At 38.5% G+C, this 7,157-nt stretch overlaps 1 long non-coding RNA gene across 1 annotated transcript; it reads left to right on the plus strand.

Moving 5' to 3' along the window:
• The first annotated feature begins 226 nt into the window (after nucleotides 1-226).
• Nucleotides 227-2,825, plus strand: LOC112974011. The gene is made up of 3 exons (XR_003256128.1): nucleotides 227-243; nucleotides 1,558-1,769; nucleotides 2,123-2,825. It is a non-coding gene; the product is annotated as an uncharacterized LOC112974011 (long non-coding RNA).
• The last annotated feature ends 4,332 nt before the right edge of the window (nucleotides 2,826-7,157 follow it).

The raw sequence follows: 7,157 nt of genomic DNA on the forward strand, positions 1-7,157 counted from the left end.
AGTTGACATTTTTGGGGGACATTTCCTTTGAAAAGGAAGAARAGGAAGCAGAGCCTATTAGTATTTTAGCCGTGATATTTCTAGCATTCCTGGCTTCTTTCAGAGCAGCTGTTTACAGCCTTTTTTATGGCATTTGCTTTCAAAACGCCGAGTCATTCTGAAAGTCATTATGGTCCACAAACAGATTTTATAAGTCTGCTTTTTTATAAGTCTGTTTTCCATGGAGCCGGCATACTCCTAGAGGTAGGTGCCAATTAATGGCTTTGTTGTTCAGTTTGTGCTTTAAGTCAGTAGGAAGCTTTACAGAGCCAGCCCCGTGATCCAAAGAGTATTCCTACTTTTTCTTGAGCAGCGAGGTTCTGCATTTTTTATTTCCTGTTTTCCCACCGGTTTGCTTCCTGCACCTGCTGCCCAAGATATGCAAGATGATCAGCAACACTTGCAGATAAGGAATTGCACTTTTGCTAATTACTGGAACAGAGCTAATCGCAGCAAGTACACTAGTCTCATCCTTGGGTGTTTGTACTGCCGTAGCAGAATTTTTTTTTTTTTTTACCATTACTAATTCCTTTGCATAGTACACCTCACACATATAGAAAAAGAAAGAAAGAAAGAAAGAAAAAGCAGGTGGTGGAGGCCGTGAGGGAGGATCTTGTAATTTTAGTGGATTAGCTGTTTCAAATAGCAGTTTCTTTGTAGCAATTGACTTGGAAAGGGCATGTTGTACTGCAGCCCACCCCAGGAAGATCCTTGTTGTTCTGGCAGACGTGTGGGTAAATCACATGCACAACCATTTCATTACATATGGAATTTGAGCTAAAATATAGACTTTTATTAGAAGGCAATGTGAGCACTGCAGGTTGGGTTTAGGCGTTATCATTTGACAGGCTTTATTGTTACAGTTAACAGACAGTTCTAGCTCCCTCTCGTGGAGAATTAACCGTAGGAAATGTTTTCCCTATAAATAGTACGCACTAAATACCCATTTCTGGATTCCTGACCCTGAAGTTTAGACACCATTAAGATAAACTGGCCTTTTATTTAAAACAGATTAAAAGGACCTCACATACTAATTTCTAAAAAACGGTGACTTTATCAGAGCTATAGTCCTATCCTAAAACATCCTTTCATCAGAATAATATTCAGTTTCTCTAGGCAGATTTCAATAAGGTTTCTAGGAGTTTCTTTTCTCTCTTCAGTACTTCCCCCCCAAGCTCTGTCTGTGTTATATCAAGGTGGCCTTTTCAGCTTGAGCTCCCATTTACACCTCACCTCAACTGAAGGATGAAAGGCTCCTTGCTTGTCAAAGCTTTCCCTCTGTACTCAGAATTAAGCCAACCCACAACTTTCCTTAGGATAAACAGGATCCACTGAGCACTTTTTGAAGACAATATTTATATGTCCTTCTTGGGGTTTTCTGAGCTGTTTCTAACTTTTTGCAGCACCTCTTTCAAAGCAGCAATAGAAGAAGTGGCACTGCAATCCAGTAAGATAATAACTAATGCCACGCACAGAAATAGTACCATTCCCCTGTTCTTCCTTCATATTTCCATTCAGCTCTCCATGGTTGCATACCATGTGAAGATGACATCATCTTACTAAGTGCTCATGTTTATCTGATGGTCCATCATGATCCCAAGTCCTTTCTTTCCTTCACTGAACAAAAGAAAAGGCAAAGAAAAACAAGAATCAGAAAGAAACATCATCTAGGCTTAAATTTATTTTCATTTCAAGAAGATCCCACAATTTTGTATCTTAATGCTGTCAGAGTAAGTAGCTTGCAGTTTCATTCTTACATTGTTTTCTGTGTGCTGTTTATGTTAGGTATTAACTGAAATGACATATCAAAATAAACAATATTTTGTTAAGCTCAGTATTCCACCATGTAATACCATGTTCATCACTACCTCTAACGTACAGACTGTATGTGAGAAGTCACTTTTTGGTCTGAATTTTTTTAAAAAGGAAGGTCTTCTAGATGAAAAAAAAGGAAAAGCAATGCTATAACAATAAYGTTCTGCAGCACTTAAAATGCCATTCACTTGTCCTATTGTTCATTGATAAACTAAAACAAGTAGTCTTTCATCATTTTATGTGATTTATTTATTTTTCTATTTCATAGTAACAGATGTTCCAAATGATAAGCAAAAAAAAATCACCCACAAGACTGTCATAACAAAACTGGATGTTTTTACACATAGGAAGAGGGCTATTTGCCATTTCTACCACCTCCACTGGCCTCCCCTGAAGCCGTGAAATGGTGCCAGCACAGTTGAGTGCTGCACTTCACCTCCCCTGCTGCAAGCTGGCAGCCACTACAGCCGCTCCCTGGGAAAATGCAGCCAAAATAAGTAATACGGACTCTCCAGAGAGACAGTGGAGACCTCATACACCTCGTCCATGTACTCAAGGCTTGAAAATGTACATGCAGTCCAGATCCAATCTACAGCAGGCTACTTGATTATCCCTGCTTTAACTGTTTGGATGCCCTAATCTTAGTCACTGTATGAACACTCATGCCAGCAATAAAGAGATAATGATATTGAGTACAATCTCCCCCTGAGAGAATTTAATAATTTTGGTCTGAAACTTCCATATGTGTGAAATATGACAGAAATAATAAATAACTTTTAAAAATTCATGCTTCTCATAAATTGAGGATGATATAGTGGTAATACATCTTCTCTTTCATTTGCGGTGTATCTTATTTTCTTTTTAATTTTGAGAAAAACAATTGCCCTTTGTAAAGAATCTAACTTACAATAACACAAGTCTGAGGAAGCACAAACGAAGCTTAGTGAATAAATACAATAAATTTTCATTACAGTTCTTCTTGTGACCTGTCTTTGTAATGTATTATCTCAATATTGTGAGACAATTCACAAGCAGTGAATCTGTAACAACCAGGAATCTACCCTCCTATTCAAATGAACTGGAAGAAGTGGCAAACAACTGATTCTCCCAAAGTCACTAGCACTCAGACAGGCAGACATCACAGCAGATAAGACTGGCACAGAACTTTTTTTTTGCTGGAAAAAGATTTTTTTTAAATATGATATTACCAAAAAAAAAAAAAAAGTCTCTTCTTTTTACCCTTGAGCATAAATACAAACTACATCATGCAAATTGCTCCACAAATATTAATAGTATTTTGTTAAGAGGCTTATAGAAATGCCAAAAATTGATGTATGTATCTTGTTAAAAACCCCAAAACTGTGATACAATCATAACTTTCATCTTGCTACCATCATTACAGGCCAAGACATTATTCTATTTGTACACAAGAAAACAAATTATAACAAAACTGTTTGTCACTAGGCAACCATTGATTTTAAGATGAGCGATCAATTCTTGGAGACAAAGAATAAACTAAATATAACAAGTAGTTACCAGTTAGCCCTTTAAATAATCATTAAATCAAAAGAATCACTGTCCCCAGAAAACCAGGTTTTTCCTCTAACGGTTTGAAAGAATTATGCCAGATAGATTTGTGAGGTTTCGCTAAATCTATCCTCGCTTCTAATTAAATAGGGGGCATAAAAATATTTGTATCAAAAAAGAAAAGGGAAGTGAGTATGTGAGACATAATTTAGTGTCTTGTAAATCTTTTGTATAAGCACAGGACTTAAAGGTACTTTTGGGAGCTCTTTTACCCTGTTTCCTACATTCTCCTGGCAAGAGTATTTTCATAGTTAATTACACTTTTTTTTGGTTTCTTTTTATCTCTGCTGCAAAATAGCCTGAACACTTCTTCTAGTGGAAGACTTTTCCAGAAATGTGTTTCCTCCCCTGGTTAGCAGCCATCTTTTGGACTAGCCTGAAGTTATTCATAACCTATTTACATGTGTTTGTTCTGATGTTAATCATCTTTTAGCTCACACAGCTCGCTCCCATTGTGCTTAGCCTCTGGACTTACCTATGAATAACAATCCTATTGCCTGTCTTTATTTCGTTAAGCAAAGGAGATCAGCCTCTTTGCTTCCTTTTGCACAACAGGCTTTCTGTTGCCCTGAGACCAGTCTCTCTGCACTGGTTCTTGTCAGCTTTTTCTTTTCCTGAAAATGCACATGCTCCTGTCGCCTTCTTCCACATCCATATTTAAACAGTGCCTTACCGCCAATATTCTKCTTTTCATGGGAAATGCTTCTCCTGATGGCCTGACAATTATATCTGCTTTTTTTTTTTTCTCCTAACACAACAAGGGCTGCTTTAAATCAGGAAGATTAAGATTAACTAGTGCCCCTAGCATAAACCTAAACACAATGCAACTATGTGAGCCTGGGCAGAGTTTGGATGAGGGAAGGGAGACACTGGAGGAAGTGAGAAGGATATCTGGCACAATTGTTCTTTCAAACAAGTCATATGAGGTGGCAAGGAAACAAAACCAAGCAGTTCATCTGCAGAACACTTTAGACACCTGTACCAGCGAAACAAATATGGGAAACCAAAGAGAAGACCCTGGACGTGTTAAGTATCAACTGCAATTGTCTACATTAGTTAGCATAACTGAAAATGGATGAGTAATTCATATAACTTGGGTATACAGTAGAATAACTGTGTTCAAGAAGACAGCAGGAGTGGGGGAAGACAGACGTTGCTGTTTTGTGCCATGGATGCACTTGTACTTACTCCACACCTTGGTGCAGGGATAGTGGAAGATGCTTTACTGAAAGTGCCCAGGCAAAGGAGAGGAGAGCCAGCACACTGTCAGAAAATAGCAGTATAACAGGCCAATGTGTTGGGACATCCTTTGAATGAGCTTTTTGACTGAGTATCACAGGAGGTGGTGTTATTTTAGTGGAAGATTAGCCACCCATATAGTTGTCCAAAAATCTGTCTCCTAGTGTTGGGAAAGCAAATTCCATTAATGATTTGAGGGCCAGCTTTGACAGAGAAGGTGAAAAAAGCAGCTGGAGCAGGAGACCTCCAACGGTCAGCAGCGGTGCAGAAGAACTAGCAATGCACATGAAGGCAAGTCAAGTAGCAGTACCATTAAGTGATAGGTTAGAGTTCCTAGGAAGAAGGAGGAAGAACCAGAACAGAAGATATCAAGACAGAAAATACCAAATTTAAGGAACTGACAGTATCTCACTGGCAGAAAATCAGTAGCACAGTTTTTTAAAGAAAAATTAAAACAATTGCACCATTCAAAGAAAGAACGAGGAAACTTGCAAAGAGATCAACTTGACAAATTTATGAGTATTCAATAATCTGACTCAAGAAGAAAGCATACACCAGGAAATGAATGAGGAGTAAAAAAAATTTGAAGCATGAACGACAGAATGAGGCTGGCCAAGACACAAAAGCAGATCCAACTGAAAAAGGACATGAAGGAAAAGAAAACATTCTAAACAGAGGTACCCACACTTAYTGTAAGAGAAAAAACACAGAAAGACATGGTGCAGAAAACAGCAATGTTTATTTACTGTCTGTTTTAGAACCAAATTCACTTTTGCGTTCTGCATACACACCAAAGAGAGAAAGAACTAACTGTGTAGCACCATCCACAAATAGGTGTGATGGTGTCTCTGGAGAGCCTGAGGATTTAGGTCTTCTCAGGCCATGCTAACTCCAATTACTTACAATCAGAGCTGAGCTGAATGCAGTATGTAGTTCACTCTGCACGTGTCCATGCTGTTAGCTATACCTGATGTCAAAGGCAAGTTCRACTCAGTTTATCTTGAACCCTGAGCTCTGGGAGAGGGCAGTCTCCTACTCTGCGGCTGTTGCTACGTAGCTGCACAGCAAAGGCTGCCATGTACTCAGGAGTGAAGGAAGATGACAGGAGAACACTACTGTCTTGTGTGGTTGATGCAAAAAACGTCATGCACCTATATCTGAAATGGAGATGCAAACAGCCTGATATAAGAATACCTTGTAGGTATATAAACTTGTTGATCAGCTTCTTCTTCTGGATGTAAACATTCTGTAGGTACTTGCACACCCCTCTTCTAATATTTTATATGAAGCCRTTAAATAAAGATTAGGTATATTCTCCTATTAACTTTCTTCTTTGTTTTTCCTAAGCGGTATCAAGTATTTCCAGGGAGACAAGTATATTCAATAGTTGTCCAACTGGGAAGAGAGTTCTTATCCACTGTGGCTTATAATATATTTAAATGCTTTCTAAAAATATCTGAAGTGAAATATTTGGGAAAATGCTTTTTGTCGCTGTTGCTTTTTTTTTTTTTTTTTTATGCAGAAGACGCCACACGAGATGTCGAGGTGACTGGACTTCACACGTGTGCTCTTCCRATCAGGTTTAAACCAGTTCCTTTATCCAAAGTTAGTTTCACTCTATAGTGAAACATAGTTCCATAAAAGAATGGCATTGTTAAATGCTAGGTTCTTTTTTTTTTTTTTTTTTTTTAAGAGCAAGTCTTCAGCCATGGAATCCTGTCAATCTAACTCAGGTTGTCTTATTCAAGCACTGCCTCACCAAAAATTTAGGAACCTGCTCCTAGCCATCCATTCAGTCTTCAAAGTATAGCCAGCTAAATTTCACATTGGTAGTAGAAAAGTTAGTAGATACATGCAGAGGGAGAGGTTCAGATCCCAGATGCCTATATGACTCTTTCTTTGAGGAAGCACCATACACATTTGCATGGTAGAATCAGCCATACTCAAGAGGGTTTGAAAGTGCTGCTACTGTTAGTCATTATATGTGCCAACTTTGGAGTCTGCTTTCCAGATCTGCTGAGTATTCATGATTCCCATTGAGCTAAGAGTTGGTGCTTGTATATTTGAAAATTATGTATGTCAGCCACCACAAGGTTTTTATGCTGGAGACTTCACAATCACCTGAGTGGTGTATTTCAGAATTTAACTATTCTTAGCTGGCAAAAACATTCTAAAGGTATCCAACTTAATGTTCCTTCTGCCATTTAAACCCATTGCTTCTTGATCTATTGGCCACAGGCATAAAAAGCAAACTATGCCTGTCTGAGGCAGTTTCACCTATTTTAAAGTCTTGTCCTCTCAGGTCTCCTCTTCCTAGTTCAAACAATCCAGCAATTTCCACATGTTCTGGTAGGTTATGATATTTACAGTTCTGATTGTTCTTGCTGGTCCCTGGATTATCGTCTTGTCCAATATCTTCATTGAAGTGTAGCGTCCAGACCTCGACAGGGATTCCAGCAAGGTCTTAATAACACTGA

Source organism: Apteryx rowi, unplaced genomic scaffold, assembly GCF_003343035.1.
Source record: "Apteryx rowi isolate R43461 unplaced genomic scaffold, aptRow1 scaffold_58, whole genome shotgun sequence".
Taxonomy (NCBI): domain Eukaryota; kingdom Metazoa; phylum Chordata; class Aves; order Apterygiformes; family Apterygidae; genus Apteryx; species Apteryx rowi.